Source organism: Gigantopelta aegis, chromosome 9 (assembly GCF_016097555.1).
Source record: "Gigantopelta aegis isolate Gae_Host chromosome 9, Gae_host_genome, whole genome shotgun sequence".
Taxonomy (NCBI): domain Eukaryota; kingdom Metazoa; phylum Mollusca; class Gastropoda; order Neomphalida; family Peltospiridae; genus Gigantopelta; species Gigantopelta aegis.
This window is the reverse complement of record NC_054707.1, coordinates 49,360,749-49,388,252: the sequence shown is the minus strand read 5'-3', so window position 1 is coordinate 49,388,252 and position 27,504 is coordinate 49,360,749. Positions and strand designations below refer to the sequence as shown.

Below are 27,504 nucleotides of genomic sequence, written 5' to 3'. Positions count from 1 at the left end.
GTGGGTGGGGGAGCTAAGTGGTGGAGATCTTGCCAGAGGTTTGATGGGTTGTAAGATTGATAATTTTTTTAAGGAAACAGGTTTCCCCCCAATTCCAATCAGTACTGGTACGACAAAGGTTATGGTATAATAATTATGTACTCAGAGTATTCATTATTCATGTATTTCACAACAGGCAGTTTAGTATTTTTCTAAAAAAAAATTTAATTAATCTGTTATTAAATATATAAAACATAGAATATTGCTTGCTTGTTTTATCATTAAAAGATCTCTTGCTGCTTTACAGTATCATTAATTTTTGTGGTGGCAGCTGGTTCTCTCGGGCTCTCTGGCTATGTCTGTCTGTCTGTTTGTCTCTCTGTCTGTCTTTCTGTCAGTCTCTCTCTCTCTCTAACTCCCCCACCCCTGCCAAGTGCCAAAATACCCATGCCTATATCAGATAGTTGTAATTTAAAATAAGCTGTGCTGTCACTAATATTAAAATAAAATAATCCTTTCATGTTCACCAAGTCTGGTACACCAGAGTGTGTGTGTGTGGCAGGGGAGTCATATGAGTTTGAGAGTGGCTGGAATTTGCAATATAATTTAGTAAGATAATTAAAACGTCATGTCCACACTGATGTCAGGCAACACTGGACTCAATTACCGTAGCCGGAAGGGTGCATGACCACTTGGGAACTCCAAGTTCAGCTTCCCTCAGGCTACACACTCCTAGTGTTGGATACAGTACCACAACAGTCTTCTCCAGTCTTCACCTTGAGCAAAATCAAGGCGAGCTGAAGATCACTCTCCTGAAATGGTGCTAGGTGAGCAATCAGATAAAGTTTCAAATGAAATGTATTCAAATTTGTATTGCAAAGCAATCAATTTCCCACTTTCCTAAATGGAATAGTGCATATAAAAAATCCCTTGATACTAATCGAAAAATGTAGCAGGTTTCCTCTCTAAGACTATGTGTCAAAATCACCAAATGTTTGACATCCAGTAGTCTAATTCAGAGCTTAGTTTTTGCAAAAACCAAGGCGAGTGAAAAATCGCACACCTCAAAATGCTTAGGTGAGTGAAAAAAATGGACTCATCAAAATGCCAAAGCGAGTGAAAACCAAACATTATTAATTAATAAAGTTGGGTTGTTTTGGTTTAGTTTTTTTTTATAAAGTAAATGTAGGGACATAAAGTTTTAAAATGCTGATTATGTAAATAGTTTCTATTAATGTGCAAAATTATTGTACATGTGCTATTTGTTAAGTCAGGGTTCATAGCCTTAAAGACCAAACAAATTCAATGACTTTCAAAGACTTTTACCTGCCATTTTCAAAGACTTTCAAAGACTTTTACACAATGGTCAAAGACAATAGAATGTGATAAAAATACTAAATCATTTTGTTTATGTTGCTGTCCATGGTGAAAATTTTAGCTTTTTTACATGCATCATGACAAATTAAACCTTGTAACTGGAAAATATCAAATGCATGCAGCTGTAAAAGACATCATCATTGCTTTGGCTATGATTTGTGAGAATTTAAAGACTTTAAAAGACTTTTATTACAAATCAAAGAATTTCAGATACACGTACATCCATGGTGCATTTAACATGTGTGTGTTTAATGCCTGGTGCAGACAAGTGTTTTTTTAACGCATGAATCTTGCGTTAATTAACGTATCCGTACGAACGCAGTAAAAACGCATCGTGTGCGACCCCCTCTGTATTGCATTTTTTAGCGCTGTGTCGATTTTAAAAATATCAAACATGTTTGATTTTAGACGCACAAATGCATCCATCTCCTGCCGCGTCCGTCTAAAAACGCATGTATGCGGCTACTTGCATCTGCGTTGCGTTCACATTTTTATATTGACCAATCATCTGTCTATATATCTGTATATAACGAAATTAACAATTATTGGTTTCAGTGATGAATAGAACTGTGAAAACAGACCCGACCATTAAAAAAGAAAGAAAGATATGTTTTATTTAACGACGCACTCAACACATTTTATTTATGGTTATATGGTGTTAGACATATGGTTAAGGACCACACAGATTTTGAGAGGAAATCCGCTGTCACCACTACATGGGCTACTCTTTCCGATTAGCAGCAAGGGATCTTTTATTTGCACTTCCCACAGGCAGGATAGCACAAACCATGGCCTTTGTTGAACCAGTTATGGATCACTGGTTGGTGCAAGTGGTTTACACCTACCCATTGAGCCTTGCGGAGCACTCACTCAGGGTTTGGAGTCTGTATCTGGATTAAAAATCCCATGCCCCGACTGGGATCCGAACCCAGTACCTACCAGCCTGTAGACCGATGGCCTAACCACGATGCCACCGAGGCCGGTCGACCATTAAAAATGACTAACATGTAAATGTTTCAACACAAATAATTTCCAACTGCTCATCTTTGAAACAAAGACTAGGCATGTGTAATTAATGACATTTCTAAATAGATGAAATTAAAAAATATAAATTATTGCATTCATTGTACTATGCCTAATAATAATAATTAAAACAAACAATTGTGAAATAAGAAAGATTTATATCGTAATAGTATATTGTACATAATGTTTTAAATAAAGTTTATTATGTTTTAAAATGTATTAATAAATTACATTTAATCTTTGTTATTTTTCCTAGAGTAAAGTATAAATAAATTAATTAATAAAAGAAATCGTCAGTGGATCGCAGGAATGCATCGCAGGTAGGTACACACGACACACATCTGTCTGCGTTGAGTCTTGCATTTTTTAACGCAGACGCATGCATTAAAAAACGTTCGTCTGTGCCCGGGCATTACCCGTGTTTACAAAACCACGCTTTTTACATTTGGTTACCCGCAGATCTAGAAAAGGACATAATATAAGCGAGGGATAGCTTACACTTCATTACTTTGTAGTTCAAACTCGTTGCTAGTATATTATTAGCATTCGCGTACAAGATGGGGGGGTCAGCTATCTCCCCCCCCCCCCACAGTCTGGGACAAACCATATTCGGGCAAAAATGATGGAGATGTTTGGCCAAAATATGCTGGCCTGAAAACATTTCACTGTGTATTTCCATCATTCTACTCACAATATTAGTTATAATCCACGTAAAATGCATACAGGACCCTACATAGCTGTTGGTAATAATGCACAGATGAATAAACGTTGTTACCCAGAATTGGGTATTTCCCTTTTAATTGGGTAAAAAAACCCAGCCTCCCCCCCCCACCCCCCCAACTCCAAAACAAAAAAGGGACCCGTACGCCTGAGAGTAACGAGATGTTTTGTTAAAATTTCAAACCTGTAGGCCTATCTCGCCTTTTTTCCCCTTTATTGAAATGAGACAAACACGAAAGTATGTCATTATAAGACTGCAGTCTGTGATAGACGTTTAAAGAATTTGTGTTTATGACTCTGTTTTTAGTGTTAAAATTATAACAAAATGTCATTTTAATGCAATTCATTATATATATTTTTAGAAGAATAACGATAACTTTTGTTTTTGAAAATTATCTGTGAGTGTGATTAAAATACAAAGCAATAGCAATACTCAGAACAGTGTGTAAAGTGCTTTATATCGTTTTTATACATGTACGTGCATGTGCGTCTAAAATAAAGGCGTTTAAAGAAAAATAGTTGGGGTAATAAATACAATAATAAATGAGATATCAGCTATTATCAAAAATTATTCCACTCATTAATTTTTTTTTAATAACTGGTATCTTGTTTATTATCATCTATATATCTCAGGTGCTTTGTTGTTTGTTTGCCACGAACATGGTGAATAATTGTTGTGTGAAGGGGTAGATCTAATTTTCTTACACACCCATTGGTGAGAACATCATTTGTTATTTTTTATAACACATACCTGTTAACATGTACGTGTGTTAACAATTTTAAGACATATGACTGGCTGCTCCTAGGTGATGTCCAGATCACCAATGCCATCCATCCAATGGAAAAACAGAACAGTCGAAATCAAGTACACTGTGATGTATAGTTAACTTAACAATTATTTGTCTGTGACGCGTAACTTAGCTACAAGCGGAAGGGCTGTAAACAAATTTTAGTCGAAAAAGATGTTAAAATTTGCTTAAAACCTGATTTTTGAGGATATGTAAGAAATTAAATAATGCATTCGTGTCCGTTAGATACCATTTATCTTACAACTTGCTGATTAAAAACGTATCCAACTCGCTTTCGCTCGTAAGATACATTTTAAAACAATTTGTTGTAAGACAAATGGTATCTAATGGCCACTCATATATTATTCTCTATATACAGTTGTGCTAAAAGAAAATTAAAAAAGATCAAAGGGCATCTTGTCTAAAAGAGGGGGGGGGGGGTCGAATCCCATGTTCCCCCACCCTTTATCTGCTACTGTAGTGGGTTAAAATGGTCTCTGAAAATATGTTCACATTTAATATTGGCTCTGCGATACTGATGTAAAACACCATTTTGCTGGCGAAATTTTCTATGAAGAAAAGTTACTTTGAGGAAACCCAGTGAAAAACTATCTCAAGGGCAGGTTTAAACAAGCAATACAACTGCAACCCAGTGTTAAACTAGGGTTACTGAAAACCAGACATGTGAAATGCACAGTAAACATTAACCTAGGTTTAACCCATATGTTTCCAAAACCCACCGATAACCCAGACAGATAACCCAGACATATGAAATCGGCCCTGTAAGTGTAATGTTTGTTGTTTTTCACACTCATCAGCAGGAAATTACCATTGCACTGGTGCACTTCAAAACGAAGGTCTGCAAACTGTCATAAATCTTACCAGGCGTGTCAGGGGAGTGGGAATGAGCACCCACCTTTCCTGGCAAGGATTGCATGCTAAGTAAAACAGCATGAGCTTGGTTATTTTTGGGTGTTTCAGGAAACATGCTGCATACAATTACCTCACATCTTCATGCCTGGGTCACATAAGGTTATACAGTGAAACCTGTCTAAACTGGACCATGAACAAACCAGAATCCTGTTAAAACTGGCCAAGTTTCATGGTCCTGAATTGTATAAATTCTAAAATGCGACCCTCTTAAATTTTAACACTGGATCCTGTCTAAACTGGATAAATATTAAGTTCCCAGCATGATCCGGTTTAGACAGGTTTCACTGTATATGTACTATCATGTTGGATGGGGATGAATGGGGAAGGGGGAGATGAAAGATATGAAAAAGGAAGGAAGGAAATGTTTTATTTAACGATGCACTCAACACATTTTATTTATGGTTATATGGTGTCAGACATATGGTTAAGAACCACACATATATTGAGAGAGAAAACCCGCTGTTGCCACTTCATGGGCTACTCTTTTCGATTAGCAGCAAGGGATCTTTTATATGCACCATCCCACAGACAGGATAGTACATACCATGGCCTTTGTTACACCAGTTGTGGAACACTGGCTCAAACAGCCAAATGGGTCTACTGACGGGGATCGATCCTAGACCGACCGCGCATCAAGCGAACGCTTTACCACTAGGCTACATCCCGCCCGATATATTAAAACCATGGCTTTTTGACATGTAACAAATTAATTAATTAACCAATCTGCATGTTTCATATTAAAACCATGGCTTTTTGACATGTAACAAATTGATTGATTAACCAATCTGCTTGCTCTTGGTGTCATTAAACAAAACAAAACTAATTTTAACAAGGCTGCTTAACACACCAGCTCAGATATATACATGTATTTTGACTCCTGACATTTAGCTATGGGAAGGGTGTAATCTAGTACAGCATTTGGCAATACAGACATACAACTGCAAACGATGACAAAGACTAAAGCTATGCTGGGGAGCTCCACCCAGTGTAAGTGTGTTATCACAGACATCTGATGTTTGATGTGTAATCAACGTAGATATATATATATATACAGCTTGCAGAAGCTTGGCTACCGATATGATGATAGGACGGCAACATGGAATCGCTGTCACTGATACGGGCCGATAACCTATCATCTCCCAGTGTAAGCATTGTGAACGGTAATAATGTTCCATGACACCCAGCCGTGTTCAGCAGCAACAGCAGCAATCTAATTAAAATTAGCTCCACTGTTACATGTGGATCTAAAGACAGCCAGTTGGAGCTCATGTCCACCAATCAAAACCTTACTTGCAGAATCCTGCCAGTGATTTAAAACTAACAACACTGCGTAGTCCCCAATGTCCAGATAACATTTCGTCTGTAAATAATAATTTAAATATTGACCAATCACACTTCGCCTTTTATAACGTTATTTGGGAGCATACAAATTCTAAAAATATCGGGCGAGTCTATTTTAGTGGCCGCAGTACAGCGAACCATACCAATATGTACGGGGTGGGTTATCAGTCTTCAATTTTACATTGAAAATTATTTAATTATTTATAAAAAAACCCCAACTAAATCAGTCTTCAGTTTTACATTACAAATTATTTATTTTATAAAATAAAACATGTTTTAAGGCATTCGTAATTCACACGAAACAGGATAATTCGGAATGTTTTCAAATTATTTTTAAATCACTGACAGGATTCTGCAAGTAAGACATGAGCTCCAACTGGCTGTCTTTAGATCCACATGTAATAGTGGAGCTAATTTTAATTAGATTGCAACAGCAGCAGGTTTTGCCCGTCATGTGTACAATCTTTTTCAACCCATCTGAAGCATGAGGAAAGAAACCAGCTGCCTACAGACAGATGATATATTCTTAAAGACTTTGGCGATTTTCATTTTCAGTACGGAACAACCCATTATAACACCTCCACACATTGTTTTTTTAGCATTTAGATAGTAAGATGATGACGGAAAGGAAAAAAGTGATGAGAATGGGAAGATTAGTGGCCTTAAAAGACAAGAAGACGACTTGTGAGGAATTGTATGTCTCACCTACCATTATGAACTTGTTCAGTGCACAAAGATGAATATCCAATAGATACAACTATGAAGCAAGTTTCATTCACCTAGGTTATACAGTTTGTCAGAAACTGATCTAAACGTCAACACTTTAATCTTAAACTTTCACATAAAAGTTGACACCATCACCGCCACCACCACCGCTACCGTCAGAAAAGTAATGCCTATATCTCACATTTTCACTTCATAAATGGTGAAACAAAAAGGAAATAGTTGATTACAGCGAGAGGAAGCAGGATAAGTAATGTATCAAAACTTACCTGTTAGCAAAACCACATCACTATGATTTCCAAGACAGGTCTGTTGTACAAAAACGCACACCTACAAAAGATAAGGAAATAAAACTGATGTTACACCCAACACTAATCTACATGTATATGAAGTCAAATCTTATTGGTCATCTTTATATCTAATGAAAGCCAGTGTTACTGTGTGTTACATTGCACAGCAATCTAAAAAAAAAAAAAAAAAAAAAAAAAAAAAAAAAAAAGTAATAAATTAAAACAATAATATATCAAATATCATTTGCCATTTTAAAATCCCGAGCACAAACCCTAAACCGACCTCATATGTGGTAGTAAATGAAAAGAGAACGTAAGAAGAAAAATAAAAACACTTCAATTTAATAATGCCTAATGAACAAGTTTTTATGAGCTACACGTAAACACGACCGTAATGTAGGACTGCGAAATCAAAAACAAGGATATATGTTCTGCCCATGTGTGGGTGTACTATATATATCTGGCAAGGTGAGATAATTCTGCATTGGAAGTTATAACTCAGGGTTGTGTAGCCTTGATGTTGTGCTAGCACAGTAAGTTGAATACGACTATTAAAGCCAGTGTTACTATGTGTTAAGATGACCTTCCATTCAACCAATCAAAACTGCTGACATAAAACAGCAGCCATAATGCATTCAGAATGATGCTGATGATAGAAGGTCATCTGGATGCGAAAGAGCTTTGGCTTATGTCAGATCTACTAATAACAGATTGGCAGTAAAATATGCTGTAAGACCAAGTTGTTCCTGTTCATCTCATCTGAGCAACCACCCAACAAAAAACAAACCATTTGAGGAATAAAATAAGATGTCTTTAATGGAACTGACGGACTGCAAACTAAATTACGTATATAATCTCTTTAAGAACTCAACTGGCCTTGTTAAATTAAGATGACTATCTGTCTGCATGTAAAAGTCTAAGTAGAGGATTTGCTAAATGTTAAACTGTCTGAAGGAAATGGCTTGGTTCGTAATGGTACATCAATCAACACGCGATCACACTGCCTTCCCTTTCTATAGTACTATACATGGCAGCAGCCTGATGGTGCTAGCAGATAGCATTCAGAGAACAGAAGAGTTGCTGTTGCGCAGTCACTGCTTGCATTATTTAGAACATTTGTACCAGACAACATGTCCGGACCCATGAAATATCTCATACACATCTCGTGTAATGGGAAGAATAACTACCAGTGTGGGAAGGAAATAAATATGGCAGTTATCTATAAGTACTGATGATGTGAAGAAACATTATATACCGTGGTCATATATATTTATTTATTTCATGTAAAGGGCAACATTATATATTAGCTACAAAACATACAAGGAAAGGAATGTTTATTTAAAACTCCAGCATATTTTAAACAGGTCTACTAGAAGAAGAAGTTTTTGTTTTGTTTAACGACACCATTAGAGCACATTGATTTATTAATCATCGGCTATTGGATGTCAAACATTTGGTAATTTAACAGTCTTGGAGAGGAAACCCGCAAAATTTTTCCATTAGTAGCAAGGGATCTTTTAATAGTTTTATATGCACCATCCCACAGACAGGATAGCACATACCACAGCCTTTGATATACCTGTCATGGTCCACTGGCTGGAACAAGAAACAGCCCAACGGGCCCACCGACGGGGATCGATCCTAGACTGACTGTGCATCAAGCAAGTGCTTTACCACTGGGTTATTTCCCACCCCTAGGTCTATTAGAGTCTGATATTGGCAGTCACAATACCTGGTCTAGAGAATAAAGAGAAAAAATGCATTGCTGCCACACAGGCTACTCTTACCAGTTAGCAGCAAGGTGTCTTTTATATGTACTGCTACAGACAGACGAGCACACAAAATGACCTTTGACAAAGAAGTCAAAGGCAGGATGTAGCCCAGTAGTAGAGCACTCATTTGAGGTATATGGGTCACCGGATCGATCAACCTCAGTGGACTAAACGTTTCCCCCCAATCCAACCAGTGTTTCAAGACTGGTGCATCAGAGGTTGTGGTATGTACTGTCCTGTCTGTAACAATGTGCATATAAAACATACCTTGCTGCTTCCTGCTATATCAGAAGGAACAGCCTATGTGCACAGCATCAGCCGTTTTCACATCTTTTAACCACATGTGAAAATAACCCATTCATTTCAGGCTAAATTCCTCTGTATCATATTTACATTATCATAATGCAATCACAGACCTTAATAATAGGAATACATACTTCTGAGTTTATTTCTGTTACACGTTCACAAGTTAATCATCATGTCGTATCAGTCTTAGAGTTTTCTAAGAGAATCTTTAATAGCAAGAATTTTCTTTCTTGTTGTACACTATTTTGTCATATTGTAGCTAAACTGTTATGGGTTTATTAATTAAAAAAACTAATTTCCCAATTTCCGAATAAAAAATCCACCAGATAAAACAAAACAATATCCTTGGACCAATGGCTTATTTTTGTAGAAAATGTACAATTAACAGCAAAAAGTGTAACGAAAACATTCAAATTATGTTGTTTAAAAATTAGGTCAATTTTAAAGCAACATTTTATGTATATTTTGTGAAGAAAAAACACCTCCCGATAATGACTAAATCAATTTAGTTTGCAATAGTTTTACTTAACACTGGCTTGCTTACAATAATTCATATTAAAAATGTGTTATTAAATTATAGAAAGGACTTGATGACTGGTATTAGCAAATGCTGCAGCATATGCAGTTTTCTCCATGTTAACAACATATACAAAAAACAGAGTTATAGTTTGTTTTCTTTAAAGACACCACTAGAGCATTGATTTATTATTCATTGGATGTCAAACATTGGTAATTTTGACATTGTCTTAGAGAGGAAACCCACTACATTTTTCCATTAGTAGCAACGGATTTTTATAAATGCACCATCCAATAGACAGGATAGCACATACCACAGCCTTTGATATACCAGTCGTAGTGCACTGTCTGGAATGAGAAATAGCCCAATGGGCCCACCTACGTCCCGCCCCAGTATATTCAACTGCATATAAAACATGCCCTTCTGCTAATCAGTAAATATAGCTTGCGTGGCAGCAGTGAGGTTTTCTTCCCATTTCTTACAATGTTCTGTGTGTCATTATACAAACACTGCTTTGAACCAGACCACCTACGTCCGACAGTAGACCGATTGTTTCGATCTCTCTCAGGAGACGGGACGTTTCAAATCCCAATTTGTGAAAATTAAACTTTATTATCCCATTAATACCATTTCTATTGACACAGTATAGCCAATTCATTCTTACAGATGAGGTCTCAGTTTTCAGCATGCTCAGCTAATGTGTCTCAAAAAAAGAAGAATTAATGTGTGTTTGGTGGATACACCGCTGAATTTTAACATATCACTTTTTTTTATCACTGTCTGAATTAAAATTTAAAAAATAATAATATAAACCCCAACCCCAAAACCCCCCCCCCCCCCCACCCACCCACCTTCTAATCTTACATTATTTTGACCAACCAATTAGACATCTTTGGAGGAAGAAAATGTTTTATTTAACAACACTCAACACATTTTATTTACAGTTAAATGGCATCGGAAACATGGTTAAGGACCACACAGATATTGAGAGAGGAAACCTGCTGTCGCCACTTCATGGACCACTCTTTTCGATTAGCAGCAAGGGTACTTTTATATGCACCATCCCACAGACAGAATAGCACATACCACAGCCTTTGATATACCAGTCATGGTGCACTGGCTGGAACGAGAAATAGCCCAATGGGCCCCGACAGAAATCGATCCCAAACTGACTGCGCATCAAGCAAGCACTTTACCACTGGGCTACGTCCCACCCTAGACATCTTTGAAGTCACTGACTTCTGAAACGTGACTAACAGTCGACTAGTTATCTCATCAAAGGCTATGATATGTACTGTCCTGTTTATGGCAGTACACATAAAACATCCCATGCTACATATTCATTAGGAGTGGCCTAAGTAGCAGCTGCAGGTTTCTTCTCTTTGTCTAAAGTGACCATGTGTCATAATAACCATGTTAGACACCAGCCAAAGTTTAAAATGTGCTGAGGTGTCATTAAACAAATATTGCTTTCCTAATACAAGTAGTAATATATTTAGCTTTAATGGCTATACCACTTTGACAATATGCTATAGAGCATGAAAGAAAGCAGCTGCTGTGACAAGCTATTCATTTATCTCTATTAAAGACTACAGTGAATTTATAAAAACTACCCACTCCTTCCATGTAAAATGAAACCGAGCCTGGAGTGCATTGTTATCTGGTGGGCTGCAGGGCATTACCACATCAATTAAGGAACAGAAGCCACAAACTGATCCCCAGGCATACATGCCCATGTGACTCTGGTATGTGAGGAACAGGGTTATCACACCGTAAATCATCCTGTCCTCAGGACAATGTCACTGGAATCATTAATATTTGGTCATGCACTGAGCGGTCTCAAGCTAGGTAAGGTATATGTAACATGTACATAAAATCAAAAGTATACAACCCAATGAGTGAGACTGAGATTTGTTTTACCAGCCTTGGTGGTGTTGTGGTTAAGCCATCAGACATAAGGCTGGTAGGTATTGGGTTCGCAACCTGGAGCGAATTTTAATGACTCAATGGGTAGGTATACTACACCGACTAGCTATACTACACCAACTTCTCTATCACTAAGCACTAACAACTAACCAGTAACACTAAACAGACAGCCCATATAGCTTATGTACATGCCCAGGGCAACGTGCTTGAACCTTAATAGGATATAAGCACAAACATACGTTGAAATGTACAAACTGGTTTGTGCACATCTCTGGCAGAAGCCCTACCACCATGACATATTCTTTATATCACCAGCCTCGGTGGCGTCGTGGCAGGCCATTGGTCTACAGGCTGGTAGGTACTGGGTTCGGATCCCAGTCAAGGCATGGGATTTTTAATCCAGATACAGACTCCAAACCCTGAGTGAGTGCTCCGCAAGGCTCAATGGGTAGGTGTAAACCACTTGCACCGACCAGTGATCCATAACTGGTTCAACAAAGACCATGGTTTGTGCTATCCTGCCTATGGGAAGCGCAAATAAAAGATCCCTTGCTGCCAATCGGAAGAGTAGCCCATGTAATGGCGACAGCGGGTTTCCTCTCAAAATCTGTGTGGTCCGTAACTATATGTCTGACGCCATATAACTGTAAATAAAATGTGTTGAGTGCGTCGTTAAATAAAACATTTTTTTCTTTCTTTATTCTTTATATCATGTGCACATACATTACTAACAGCAGTGGTGCAATATCAGAATCTATCACCCAACGTAAAAAATAGTTTTCTCTTGATGGTTAGAACCACCTTATCAATAGATACCAAACACATTGATGAATGATTATTTTTCTTAACCATGTAACCACAAAACAACAGCAAACTAAAATGTGTTCCTTTTTCATCCATTTAAAAACACAATGCCTACGAACTCAATCATACATACACACAATAGTAGAGTCTCCACTACCTTCATTATGAATATAAATGATGGAAATTTAATATCTCAGAATAATTTTAAAAAAACCTGATATGAATTGGCAACTTGGAAAATAAATATTAAAACAAAACCATCAAAAACAGGTGATGTTATCAGTCATTGCTTAGATGATGTCATCTTCCTATTTACAAAATGTGTAATTTAATTTCTAATGAATGGTTTACGTACAATGTACATGTCTTAAGACTCTTATACTGTATGTTCCTGTCTTTGTTCTGTTGTGTCCTAACCATTTATATATACTCTTCAAAAAAAGAAACGCAAAAGGGTACAAATGGGTTATAACTCCGATTTTATGTTTCCTACCGGTTCATGCTTTGTGAATATAAGGTCATTGCATGTCCCAAACACATTCCCACGGTTACATTCGATAAAACGCAGCTACTGTACAATAAAGTTCCAAAATGTGAATATTCGCAAAAACGCAGCCACGTGCAAACCATGTCACCACTGCACGTGCGTTGTCTGCACGTGCAACATGAACACCGACAGTATAAAAGTGCAGGGTGTTCGCTTGCCTGGCCTCTGTATCTGGCCGACAGTTGACAATCCAGGACATGCCACGTCTCAGTGAACCGCAGAGAAACAATGCCATCGGCCGACTAGACGCAGGCGAATCCAGAACGGCCGTTGCCAGGGCATTCCATGTGTCCCCAAGCACCATCTCCAGACTGTGGGACCGTTACCAGCAACATGGATCAACACGTGACCTCCCTAGATCCGGTCGACCACGGGTCACTACCCCCGGGCAGGACCGCTACATCCGGGTACGCCACCTTCGGGAACGATTGACTACTGCCACCTCCACAGCCGCAGAAATACCAGGTTTGCGCAGGATATCCGACCAGACCGTACGGAACCGCCTACGTGAGGTAGGAATTCGTGCCAGACGTCCAGTTCGAGGTGTCATCTTAACACCACAACACCGTCGACTCCGACTGCAGTGGTGCCAGATTCATCGACAATGGCCTCAACTGCGATGGAGACAGGTGTGGTTCAGTGACGAGTCCCGATTTCTGCTCCGACGTCATGATGGAAGATGTCGCGTGTATAGGCGTCGTGGTGAACGTTATGCGGCAAACTGCGTGCAGGAAGTGGACAGATTCGGCGGGGGTAGTGTCATGGTGTGGGCAGCCATCTCACACACTGGCAGAACTGACCTGGTCCACGTGCAGGGCAACCTGAATGCACAGGGCTACATTGACCAGATCCTCCGGCCACACATCGTTCCAGTTATGGCCAACGCCAACGCAGTGTTCCAACATGACAACGCCAGGCCTCACACAGCACGTCTCACAACGGCTTTCCTACAGAACAACAACATTAATGTCCTTCCTTGGCCATCGATATCACCGGATTTGAACCCAATTGAGCATCTATGGGACGAGTTGGACCGACGCCTCCGACAGCGACAACCACAGCCCCAGACCCTGCCCGAGCTGGCAGCAGCCTTGCAGGCCGAGTGGGCCACCATCCCCCGGGACGTCATCCGTACTCTGGTTGCTTCAATGGGCAGGCGGTGCCAGGCAGTTGTCAACACACGCGGAGGCCACACCCGGTATTGACTCCAGATGACCTTGACCTTGGTGGTGTGTCCTATCACTTACTCAGAATGGACTAGAGTGAATTGTGAACAATCCTGCAACATCTGGTAATTATCGGACTCACCATTCAATAATTAAATCAATTCTCCAAATGTTACGACAATGTGGTTTTGTGTTTCTTCTTTTGAAGAGTATATACTCATGGAAAAAAGTTGCTGTGCACTAAATAAGTCTCAAACCAACTGCAAAGTCTGTAACTGGTTGAAATCTGACAAAGATGATAACATCAAGATAACTGTGCAAAATATCTGATGTTTATGAATGACCAAAAATAATTTTTTTTAAATGATTTGATTTCCCCTTCATTACCATTAAACGTATACCGTGTGCAATACACACACAAAAACTTTTGTCCTTGAGTATATATATTTATAAAAGTGTCCATACTTCTCTTTAGTAACCATCACACTAACACATCAGTTAGCATAAGTAACGCAAATACACGTAAATCCATGTACATGTGAATGGAATTGGACATGTTCAAAAACAAAATGTCTGAAAGCTCAATAAAAGTGTTGATGAAAAAGTCCATTGTCCTTGAATTGTGTTATCTAAAACCCTGTGCAATATCAATAAAGAAATAAACCTGATCAGCTGTCAAAACCAATATTCTTAACCCTACAGAAAAAGATACGAGTGGGCTTGGTTATCTGTTGATGTTAATGGATAAGCTACGGTGCCTTCAGGGAGTGTCCATTAATGGGTAGAAGATCATTGTTATAGCAACTGGAGAGTTTAAAAAGGAAAAACCTTAGAGCAACAACCAGATTACAGCAAACAGTTCCTAAACTCAGATGTATATTTTCATAGTAAATCACTGTTTTTGTATGGGATACATGGTGAAAACACACACCTGCTATTAGTTACGGACATTCAGGTGGTATTTAGTTCTCTAAAATAATAAAGGAATACGGATTTCTTAATTATCTGCAAAGTATTCACCACAATTCATCCAAAACATGAACAGATAATCTCAGTCTTCTGACTAAAACAAGCACTAATCGTGCCAGCAAAAGTTTGATTATTTTTTCTGTTGCAGAAAGTTGGCTCAAACTGCAAAGTTGTTAGCAGTTGTAAGACATCAAAGTCACTGAAATATTTGGGACCAAATCTAATTAAAAAAACACAACAGACGTCAAGACACCAACCTGTATATTGAAAAAAGAAAACAGAATAAGACTTTAATACCTTGACATGAAACATCAACATGTCATGCCATTTGGAATTGATCAGTTAAATGTTATTCTGTTAATTGTTCTTGATTCCCCCTTCACTTTACTGTAAATGCCAAATGATACTGATTATTACTTTTAATGATACATTAACTATTAGTTGCTTAACACTATTACATTTTAAAAACATTTTACTTAAACTTTGCTTACAAAATACTATGATTCAACCTTTTTGAATGAACACAAACCATGACTTCAGAATGTACCGGTAACCTAACAAGATTTCCCTTTCACTGCCGAAATAAAACCTTTTTGTAGTTTATTTATAATGTCTTAAATAATCACTGATTAATTTCGCCCATTTTTATCAAATGTCTCCCATTTGTTCCATGAAGGGAGAAGTCACTTCTCCTACTTTTTCAATTCTAAATTAGCACCTGCTAAAATAAACAAAGTAAGGTAAGATAAAACACCAAGGATCATTTTGAAAAAGTAGTTCTCAGTAATAAGTCTCGACTAAAACTCGGCATAAATGTTGGCTCAATAAATTAATTAAACAAAAATCTCTTCTGAGTAAAGACCCCCCTCCCCCTCCCGCCCCCTCAACTTTCTATTGATTTTTACAAGATGAATACAGAGAAATACAAATATAAAATACGGAAACATTATATACACACTCTGTAAAGAACACAATACCACATCCCACACATAAAAAAAACAATCCACATTCTGTTGTATTCAGTTGCTTTTCTGGCCGAAGATTGACGAAAAAAAAATGTTAAAATCAGCCGACAACCTTGGAGCAAACTGACGTCCAACTCTCGTTAAAAAGGTGTAGAAATATTATTGACTAACACAAATGTGTCACGGAATTTACACAGCTTAAAAATGCATTGCCAATGTTTGTCATAGTACAACCAACACACTCTCTCGGATTACCGTTGACAGGGGTTCATTTGGTGCCCAACAAACCAGACCAGCTGAATTTTGCAAAAAAACAAACATCATCAGATGGACATGGGATTAGTTTAAACAATATTTATTGCCATCAACTCAGCTTCTGGGATTGGCCAGCAGACAAGAGCCAATATTAAGGCCTATCCCTTTTTTTTCAGATTTGTTTAAATTTATTCAGATCCACTAACAGGAGATAATTTTATATAATTACTAGTTTCATAAAACTTTGTAAAAGAAAAAATTAACAGACTATAATAGAGAGAGCAGCAGCAATAGTAATAAATACAGACAGACAGGCTGGCAGATGGGCAGGCGGGTGGGCAGGGTCAGGGTCAGGGTCAGGGTCAGGGTCAGGGTCAGGGGTCAGGGGCAGGCAGGCAGGCAGGCAGGCAGGCAGGCAGGCAGGCAGGCAGGCAGGCAGGCAGGGCAGGTAGGGCAAGAAGTCTATTATGGAGTGAAAATTTAAAACAAGACATGTGAATGATCTGGTGGTCTCAGTACAAAGTTACAAAAGCAGACATTAGCTTATAGTGACAAGAGCTTCATCCCAATAAGATACAAGAATCAATCTCATGCACTAGCAGGGGTTTTCCCATTCCAACCCATTTTGTGTGACCGAGATATAACAATATTGAGTAAGCAATGTCCTATCTTGTTTGTGGCAATAAGCAACCAAGCTGAGTGAACATTGGTTGGATTTAATCAAAAAAACATACAAATAAAGATGTTCAGGTGTTCTTCGTCTGATGAGATATCGTTTAATTTACTCATGAATAAAAACATCACTGTTACATGTCTTGACACCACCAGTACTGATAGTTTTGCCAGGTTTTTCTCACACCGCGGCTCAATTGAAAGTTGTCAAGTATAGAAAAAACTACAGATTGATCAATACGCGGCATGCAGTCATCACAGACAGTTGACACAGATGGACTGGAAACAGGAAGCCGTCACAGAACTCAGTGATGAGATATTTCAAGACGTAATCATTGTCTTCACAAAATGCCGTGTTGCTGCATAACATGGCGCCGAGATTTAATTTTGTGATCGTTTCATTGGAAATTGATTTTACACCATCAGCCAACTTATGGCTGTAAGGGAAAGGGGTGACTTATGGCTAAGACAAAGACGAAAGGAATATGGTACTTTCAGAATGTTTGGCAAAGCAACACATTTTTACAACTGAGCATCTGTGTGGGGAGTGGTGGTGGTGTGTGTGTATGAGGGTGTGTGCTTGTGTGTGTGTGGGTGGGTATGCATGAGAGAGAGAGAGAGAGAGAGAGAGAGAGAGAGAGAGAGAGAGAGAGAGAGAGAGAGAGAGAGAGAGAGAGAGAGAGAGAGAGACAGAGACAGAGAGACAGACAGAGATAGAGAGAAGGGGTGGGGTGGGGGTGTTAAAAAGAGACAGAGAGTGAGACAGACAGACAGAAAGACAGACAGACAGAGAAAAAAAAGGAAAGGATGAGTAATGGGGGGGGGGGGGGGAGACAAGGAGCGACAAATAGATACAAGCACTGAACATCATAGGTCAGAAATAGGATTTTCTGTCAGCTGTGCATATACAATTGGTAAATGGTAACTTCATCAACTAAGGATAATTTGATCAGTACAGGAGATTTTCATCACCGACAATATCTGGTCACTGGCAAGGCATACAATCTGCTGAGGGAGATTACGAACAGAAAGGAAAGGAAGTCTTGTTTAATTACGGCACTTGGTCTAAAGTGAGAGGAAAAAGACCCAGCTGCCATCTCGTGGATAAAATTTACTGATGAGCATGGGGGTCTTTTATATACACTTCCGACTTCATCAGTGGATGAGCAACTGTGCAAAGAGGCATTTATCCATGAAACGGCAATGGATCAAGGCAGAAGCTGTCGCAGAAAGAAAAGCGAAGAAGCCTCTGATCGGTGGAAGAGAATTTGATGAATGACGGAGCATTTGATTTGTGAAGGAATAATTGATGAATGGAAGGACACCAGATCAGTCAAGTAACCCTTGATCTATGAAGAAGCATCAACAGTGAAAGAAAGGCTGACCTCCAGTTCATGAAATAGTGTTTCTGTCAAACAATAAAAATGGTTAAAATGCCTTCCTTAAAAACAAATACAAACAAATAATGTATTTTTTTTTACCAGTAATTCTCAATCTTGACATCAATAAAAGTATTTTGTAACAATACCAGATAATTTAAATCTGCTGCTATGTAGAAAAGCAGAATAGAAGGATTGGAAATAACAGAAATGTATTATTTTTATTTGCAATATACTTTCATCTTTTTTTTAAAAAACGAAATGAATAAAATTTTGTAGTAATTACCATATTAAAAATTATACATTTTATGATCTATCAGATCAGTAAAAATTTACACAAAATACGGAAAAAAAGAAAGGGAGAGGGAGAGGTTGGAGTAAGAAAGGAAGTTACCGTAAAATCTGACTTTTGTATTAATTTGTCTCTACATATTTGTTATTTCTAAAACATTTACCCTTTTCTCTCTTTGGTGTGAAAAAAATTAAATTATTTGATAAAAACATTTTTGTGGAGGCTGGGATGACATGTAGATAAGTCAGTATGAGACCATAACTATGATTTAGGACTGTTCCAGAACTGTTCATATTGGGGTGGGTCGGTGGGTTATACTCATAAAATAAGTTTGTTTATATCATACATGTATATGCATGGGGGGGGGGGGGGGGAATCTGGCTGACCAACAAGGCATAAACTTGACTTAAAACTATTTACATGCTTATATCGTTTAAAGGTATAAAAGTGCCTCCAGTCCCTACCCCTCATATGTGATCAGCTTTGGAACAGCCCTTAATTACCAGAGGCTGACTAAGTCCGACTAAGCCAGATCTGACTGAATACAAATTGCAAATCAAGGTGATAATGAGATGCAATTAAGCTCATCTTCTGATTGCCTGATCATCAAGTAGCCATGTGTCAGCATCCTCGTTAGCTGCCATTGATGAGGTGTTCCAGCTAATACACAGAGATATATCTGTGCTTGCTGAACATTCACTTGGTTATGCAGAGGTTCCACAAGCCAGTGGTTCATGAGAGATAAACTGCCTGTGGCTGGCAGGAATCTGTCTAAACAAATCCATAACTGAGGTCTGTGATGTCGTTTGTGATTCTCCACATACAGTGCTGAGATCTTGTTTTAAAAGTGTTTGACGACACATTAAACAGTTGGTCCTAGCAGGCAAGGATCAAAGTGTTAAGAATGTGACAACCTACTGCTGGGGTGGAAACACCTCATGTCATTGATGTAGGTCAAGAGTCCATGGTAGAGAGATCAGCCAGGTTATGATGCCGATTCTAATCACACACTATTAAATCATTGGCTAAATATTAGAAGAAATCCAGGGTTGCTGCATAAGCTACTTTTTTTCTTTTTTTTTAGCAGCAAAGCTTTACATTGTTTTAATAAAAGTACTTTCCCACAAAGAGGACAGCATTTCCCTCAGACTGTGTAATGTTTGGAACACGAATAAATATAATGTTTCTTGATGGAAACATTAACACCTTTGATGTCTTGGAACTGTATATTTATCATTTGTGATGATGACTTGGGACTGTATATTTATCATTTGTGATGATGACTAGGGACTGTATATTTATCATTTGTGATGATGACTTGGGACTGTATATTTATCATTTGTGATGATGACTTGGGACTGTATATGTATCATTTGTGATGATGACTAGGGACTGTATATGTATCATTTGTGATGATGACTTGGGACTGTATATTTATCATTTGTGATGATGTCTTGGGACTGTATATTTATCATTTGTGATGATGACTTGGGACTGTATATTTATCATTTGTGATGATGACTTGGGACTGTATATTTATCATTTGTGATGATGACTTGGGACTGTATATTTATCACTTGTGATGATGTCTTGGGACTGTATATTTATCATTTGTGATGATGTCTTGGGACTGTATATTATCATTTGTGATGATGTCTTGGGACTCTGTATATTTATCATTTGTGATGATGACTAGGGACTGTATATTAATCTTTTGTGATGATGTCTAGGGACTGGATATTAATCTTTTGTGATGATGTCTAGGGACTGTATATTTATCTTTTGTGATGATGTCTTGGGACTATATATTTATCATTTGTGATGATGTCTTGGGACTGTATATTTATCATTTGTGATGATATCTAGGGACTGTATATTTATCATTTGTGATGATGACTTGGGACTGTATATTTATTATTTGTGATGATGTCTTGGGACTGTATATTATCATTTGTGATGATGTCTTGGGACTGTATATTATCATTTGTGATGATGTCTTGGGACTCTGTTTATTTATCATTTGTGATGATGTCTTGGGACTGTATATTTATCATTTGTGATAATGTCTTGGGACTCTGTATATCTACCATCTTTAATGATGTCTTAGAACACTGTATATTTATCAATTTTGATGATCTCCATTCAGTATTGATGACATCTATGACTTGGAGCTCTTGTCAAAAATTACAATAGAACCTGCCAAAACTTGACCTTGAGTAGGCCAGAATCCTGTTGAAACAGAATGACCACTGACATAGCTTGATATATAAGAAATGCAACAAGAAGTCCAATATCATGCAAACATGCCTTCAAATGAGTCATTAATGCTTGACAGTTTTCAACTGTATTTTCAATAAAGAAAATAAAGAGAAAAGAAATGTCCAAATGAGATGCAAAAGACATCTTAAATACGCGAAATTAAAAGCCAACAAACACATCTTGCAAATGTTATGATCTGAATAAGCTGTTTATACTAGAAATATTCTAATTACCTAACTGTTGGATCTATTTGATAGCACAAACATGCAATGGAATTGTACAAAGAGGGAATTTGATAAACTTATGATCCAACATAAACACTATCAAAAATAAATTAAAAATCCAACCGTATCTGTTCTGTGTATTTAATGTATTTAATCGACACACGAATTTACGAAGTAATTAGCAGAATATAGCAAAATAATTTGTATGTGAGAAGGTAGACAACTCATACATTCTGTAAGTTTTTGTGCAAAGGTAAAGTTAAAATGTAGACCTATGAAAACTGGATCCAGTCTATACCAATCAAATATTAACACCCAGTTTGGCAGGTTTCCACTGTATTTGCTTAGGCATACAGAATCTGGAGTACCAGGGTAAGTGATAAATTTAATTTAATCTTCATGATGGAGTGAAACCATTTGTTACTTTTACAGGATATGGAAAATTTACTGCTGTCCATGCAGTTTTCTTATAGTGTTATTTTCACACTGTAATGCCCATAAATTAAAGTATAAGAACCAGTCAAACTGAGGTGTGTTTCAGCTGGTTAAGTGTCTACTAGTAGGTATCATACAAGCAGGGTACATATGGTCTGAAGAGAAACAAAAACCTGATTCCTCTGTCATAAAGGTGACACTCTTGTCCATTAACGAATAAAATAAAGTGACTTTTTTCTCAAGTTTTATCTTTATCAGTTAATAGGGCGCCTGCCTGCATGCATCACAGGATCGAACCACCTCAGTAGAAACACTCCCTCATTGGGGTATTTCTCATTCCAACCAGTGCCCCATGACTGGTACATCAAAGCCATGGTGTGTACTATCCTGTCTGTGGGTAGTTACATATAAAAGATCCCTTCTATCAATGAAAAACGGTAGATTAGATGTCAGAATTACCAAATGTTTAACATCCAATAGCCGATGATTAATAAATAAATGTGCTCTAATGGTAAAACAGAACAAATTTTAACTTCATCTCTATCATAAGTTTAACCGAAAAAGACCAAGGAAACCAAAATGAATGATCATGGCCATGTTGTATAATACAATCTACACACAACAATACAATTAACTGTAGCCGTTTTATGGCTGATATATAACAGTTATCACAAATAAAAAAAAGTATAACCATTTCACAAAGTATATCTTAGAGCAACCTGCTAACCAGTTCACTTTGACTGAGACTGCAATCAGAGCTGGGTTAAAATGTTTTGCATTAAGAGGTCAAGAATTCATTACTGATCAGTGAATTGGAACTTCTCACATGTCTTCGCAGAAACACACTGCTAATCAAACTTCCGTGTGCGGCCTGCCGAGACATTCAATTAAATTCAACCACTGATATATCCAATAATGTTGCCAAAACCTACCGTCGATTGGATTATTCCTTCTTTTTTTTTTAGATGTGTTTTCCAGTTCAAGATGCAATTATGTGGAAGATGTCAGTTGAGAGTGAAACAAACACTACTGAGTGGAAGGAATAACATTATTAAATAATACATCTATTTTACTACTGCATTTATGTTCCTTCATCAATTTTCATATTAAAAACCATCATTTTCTTTCATTTAAAGTTTAAATTTGTCAATTTAGTTACAAAACACATAAAAAGACATGCATGCACACATACATGCATGCACACACACACACACTCACACACACATGTGCATGAACAATTTTGTGAGATCCAATCCAGTCTACATGCACAACTACACAAAGAGTATTATCCTGAATTACAATATAGCACAGTTCTCCAGACTCCTCCGTTTGTTTACACCCATAAACATTTCCAGATTACAGAAACAGCACTATCTGTGCATCCCAGACGCTAGTATCAGAAAGAAAAGTGAAACATGTTTGATTTAATTCGAAATTACACATTACATTGCCACTTGGACACACTGGAGAGGCAAGCAGTACCAAGATGGAATCATCTGTCAGTTTTACTTCAATTTATTATCTCCAGACTTGAGGCTGGATCTGATAGGTGCCTGGTAATCAGGAACAGTGCAGGTAGAGACTTCAACCAAACTGATAAAACAATGAATCATTCATTGAAAGGAATTAAAGAAAAGGAAAGTATGCTCATAACTGATTCAATGTCGAGTGCTGGAAAATATTAAAGACAGCTGCTCCAGCCACAAAGCATGAGAAACAAAAAACGTACACAACCCGGAACCAACGAAACAAAAACCTGCTATTTGTTTTCCAATTTAACATTAAGTTTATTTCCCCAGTGACAGGATTGTGCAAATCACGGAGAAACGAGCAGAAAAAACCCAATCAAACGCCCAGCAGGTCTTCGTAATTAGATTCATCCCGTGACAAAGTGCTAATTTTCCACAGCTATAAGTTTCATCAGTAATCCATTTGTGCTTCATCATAACATAAAACAATGTTTGTTTTCTGCATCGACAATGTAATGTAGACATTTAAAACGAAACATAAAATAATTAATTAAACAGGGAGCTAATGTGATTTTCTTCAATTGGATTGATTGTTATCCTCTGTAAACGCCTTAAATAATTTAATAGGGATGTGATACACATTTAAGAAATAAAGAGCTGATATCGTTATACCATACCTGAATAATTAACTACTTTGTGAAAATGTTTTATGCAAGAAAGTTAAGTGATATTTAAAAGATGTAAAAAAAATCCCATCCCCGATAGGAGAATCTGTAGTTCAATGAACACAAGACGTCTTCCAGTACCGGGGTTGGACGTAGGCCAGCGGTAAAGCACTCACCTGATGTGCTGTCAGTCGACTGGCATATCAAAGGCAATGGTATGTGCTATCCTGTTTGTGGGATTGTGCATATAAAAGATCCCTTGCTACTAATGGAAAAATGTAGCAGATTTTCTCTCTTAACACTATAGGTTAGAATTATTAAATGTTTGACATCCAATAGCTGATGATTAATTAATCAATGTGCTCCAGTGGTGTCGTTAAACAAAACAAATTTTAACTTTAAATAAGAGACTCTGCAGTACACTGAACATAAGAATAAAAGTATCAACTCATTAGAATGCATCATAACTAGTAACTTTCATTTTAACTTTTAAAACAAACACAAATTAATTCACTGTATTTTGGCCTTAAGTTAAAATTAAAAGTTTAAGTTCTGACATTCAAATTAAAAGTTTCACTTAAAAATTAGAACAACAAAAATATATATCTAAACCCCCTCTCCCCCGCGCTCTCTGTCTGTCTGTCTCTCTGTCTCTGTCTCTGTCTCTCTCTGTCTCTCTCTCTCTCTCTCTCTCTCTCTCTCTCTCTCTCTCTCTCTCTCTCTCTCTCTCTCTCTCTCTGTTTTTGACTTGGAGAGTGGAGCTGAATATCTAACATGACAATAAGAGCCTGGATTGACTTAGTACCTTGACAACCATCTTAGTTTTGACAGTGGTGTTTCAACAGATATCAGTTCAACTCATCTAGCAGAAAAAGGATGAGCATGAGACAAATTGATGGTAATGCCAACATCAAAGCCTCCGTAAGACAGTAATTGTTCACAGGACACCCAGCAACAACAGGAAAGTGAGACCAAAAAGCTGTATTTCTAAGACGGCCAACAACAACAGGCAATTCATCATCGGGGAAAATGTGCACAGACCTATGGCCACTTTTCAATAAAAGCCCAGTGGTGTCTGCTGGAAGGTCCAACGCAAGTCTTGCAGACACTAGCTGACGATCAATCACTTTGCGTCACAAAGACAGAGAAAGTGGCACACTCTAAAACGATGGGCAATCCACAGCTCCCGATTACAGCCGTTCTGCACCAAACTGTGCAATTAGTTAGAGTGCTGCTTTATCTTAGAGGAAGGATAAACACCAGCACAGTCACTGGAAATGAGATAGGACAAAACTCCAGAACAGTCATCTAGCCACTGAAAAGGCCAGAAAAAGGTCTGGTCAACGGGACATTGGAAATGAGTGGGGACAAAACTCCAATAGAGTCCTAGAGTCAATCAAAAGGTTAGCCAATACCTGGTCACAAAGGGACATTGGAAATTGGTGACAGAACTCCAATACAGTCATAAAGGACTGAAAAGCCTAGGAAATATCTGGTCAAACAGACACTGAAAATGAGTAGGGACAGACATAATAGTCATTAAAAAGACCAGATAATACCTGGTCAAACTGATACTGAAAACGAGTTGGGACAGACATATTGTCATTGAAAAGACCAGACAATACCTAGTCGAACCGACATTGAAAATTAGTTGGGACAGACATATATAGTCATTGAAAAGACCAGACAATACCTGGTCAAACAGACACTGAAAATGAGTAGAGACAGAAATATAGTCATTGAAAAGACCAGACAATACCTAGTCAAACCAACATTGAAAATGAGTTGAGACAGACATATATAGTCATTGAAAAGACCAGACAATACCTGGTCAAATGAAAGTAATATTTGATGATACATCAGGACACTAATCAAGCAGATGCTGTTAACTATTATACAGGGTAAATGTGACACTTGGTCTAGAATTGTAGCAAAGAAACACGCTTCCACAATATATTCTTACCAAACAAGTGATCTTTTACCTTTACTTTCCCACAGATGAGGTAGAACATATCAGGGCCTTTGATATATTAGTGTGGTTAGGCCATCGGTCAACAGGCTGGTAGGTACTGGGTTCGGATCCCAGTCGAGGCATGGGATTTTCAATCCAGATACCGACTCCAAACCCTGAGTGAGTGTTCCACAAGGCTCAATGGGTAGGTGTAAACCACTTGTACCGACCAGTGATCCATAACTGGTTCAACAAAGGCCATGGTTTGTGCTATCCTACCTGTGGAAACCGCAAATAAAAGATCCCTTGCTGCTAATCGGAAAAGAGTAGCCCATGAAGTGGCGACAGCGGGTTTTCTCTCAAAATCTGTGTGGTCCGTAACCATATGTCTGGTGCCATATAACCGTAAATAAAATGTGTTGAGTGCATCATTAAATAAGACATTTCTTTCTTTCTTTTGATATATTAGCTGTAGAGCATTAAAACAAACCTAGACAAAGATCAACTGAAGTGATCAGTCTTACTAGCTGCTGTGTGTCTCAGACCATCAGTTTACCCCTCAACTCTCTTCTGCTTCATGTGTCACCATCATCACATGTTTGACATACATAAAACAATGCTTAATTAATATATACTCAACAACGAAAGTTTAGCAAATATCTTTTAGGACATCTAAATTTGCCATGGTTGAATAAACTTAAAACAAAACCAGGTCCTCCTGTTGTGTTAAGGCAAAGGTTGATGAGTTTATGTTGTTTGTAAATGGTAAACATTTCATATGTGAATACTAATTAATAAAAATAGGTTAATTTATAAATGTTATGCCATTTCTTTTAACATTAGCTAAACTTTCTTTGTTGAGTATATATCCTCTAATGGTGTTGTTAAGCAAAACAAACTTTCGAAACAAAGTAATATACCATAAATAAATTTTGAACTGGACTCCAGATATTTAAAAGAAAAAGAAAAAAAACCCAGTTAGTATTTCTGATGTCGTGTTTGATCACATTTATTGCAATCTGTCAAATTCTTGGCACAAATCCTTTCAACATACACTTTTGTGTTTTTATTTTACATCATATAAAAACCACATGCATGTGCACAGGGCAAACCTTTTATAGGTTTTAAGAGATCTTTATAGACGTGTGTAACAGTTGTAAAGCCACTTGACTGCTTGGTAACTGCAGCTCTCTGCAGAAAGAACATGTTATGGACATTAAACTGACATGTATGTTAACTATTAGTTTATCGGCTGCTGTCATACAGTGATGACCAAAGTGTCAAAGCCATCATGTTTCCGGGCACCAGTAATTGCATCACATCGCTCATTTTCCATAAAATTAATACAATAAGAGGTGAGGTAATAAGATTTTTCTTTGGTTGTTCAGTAAATATGATTATGGGTGGGAAGTTCAATCGCCAGGTTAATCACTGGACTCACCAACCTTGGAATGTAATAACAGCCAGTGCTCTAGAGGCATATATGGCTGTCAGTGATGAGCTTGTGTTTTAATAACTACACACTTCCAGTGCTTCAAGGTCACAGTTGTAGTATTATTCAGTTGGGGTTGTTGAGAAATGAAAGTGGGGTGTGGTCTTTAAAAATATACTCAAAGGCAAAAGTTATTGTGACATGGATTGTTTGGAGTAATAAATTTGTGAATGGATTTATGGATGTAAACCAGAGAAAATGTGCATGAAACAGCTCAAAGAAATTCAACCAAGCAGTTGTTGCAGCGATTGCATGCTTTGTGCAA

The 27,504-nt window shown here is 37.7% G+C and overlaps 1 protein-coding gene across 1 annotated transcript in view; it reads right to left on the bottom strand.

Annotated features, from left to right (window-relative positions):
* Window positions 1–27,504, bottom strand: part of LOC121380956 (polypeptide N-acetylgalactosaminyltransferase 5-like) — a 219,654-nt gene that overhangs the window by 75,832 nt on the left and 116,318 nt on the right. The window contains exon 4 of the mRNA XM_041510005.1: window positions 7,154–7,214. The gene's annotated coding sequence lies outside the window, so the exon portion shown is untranslated. The remainder of the gene's footprint in view (window positions 1–7,153; window positions 7,215–27,504) is intronic.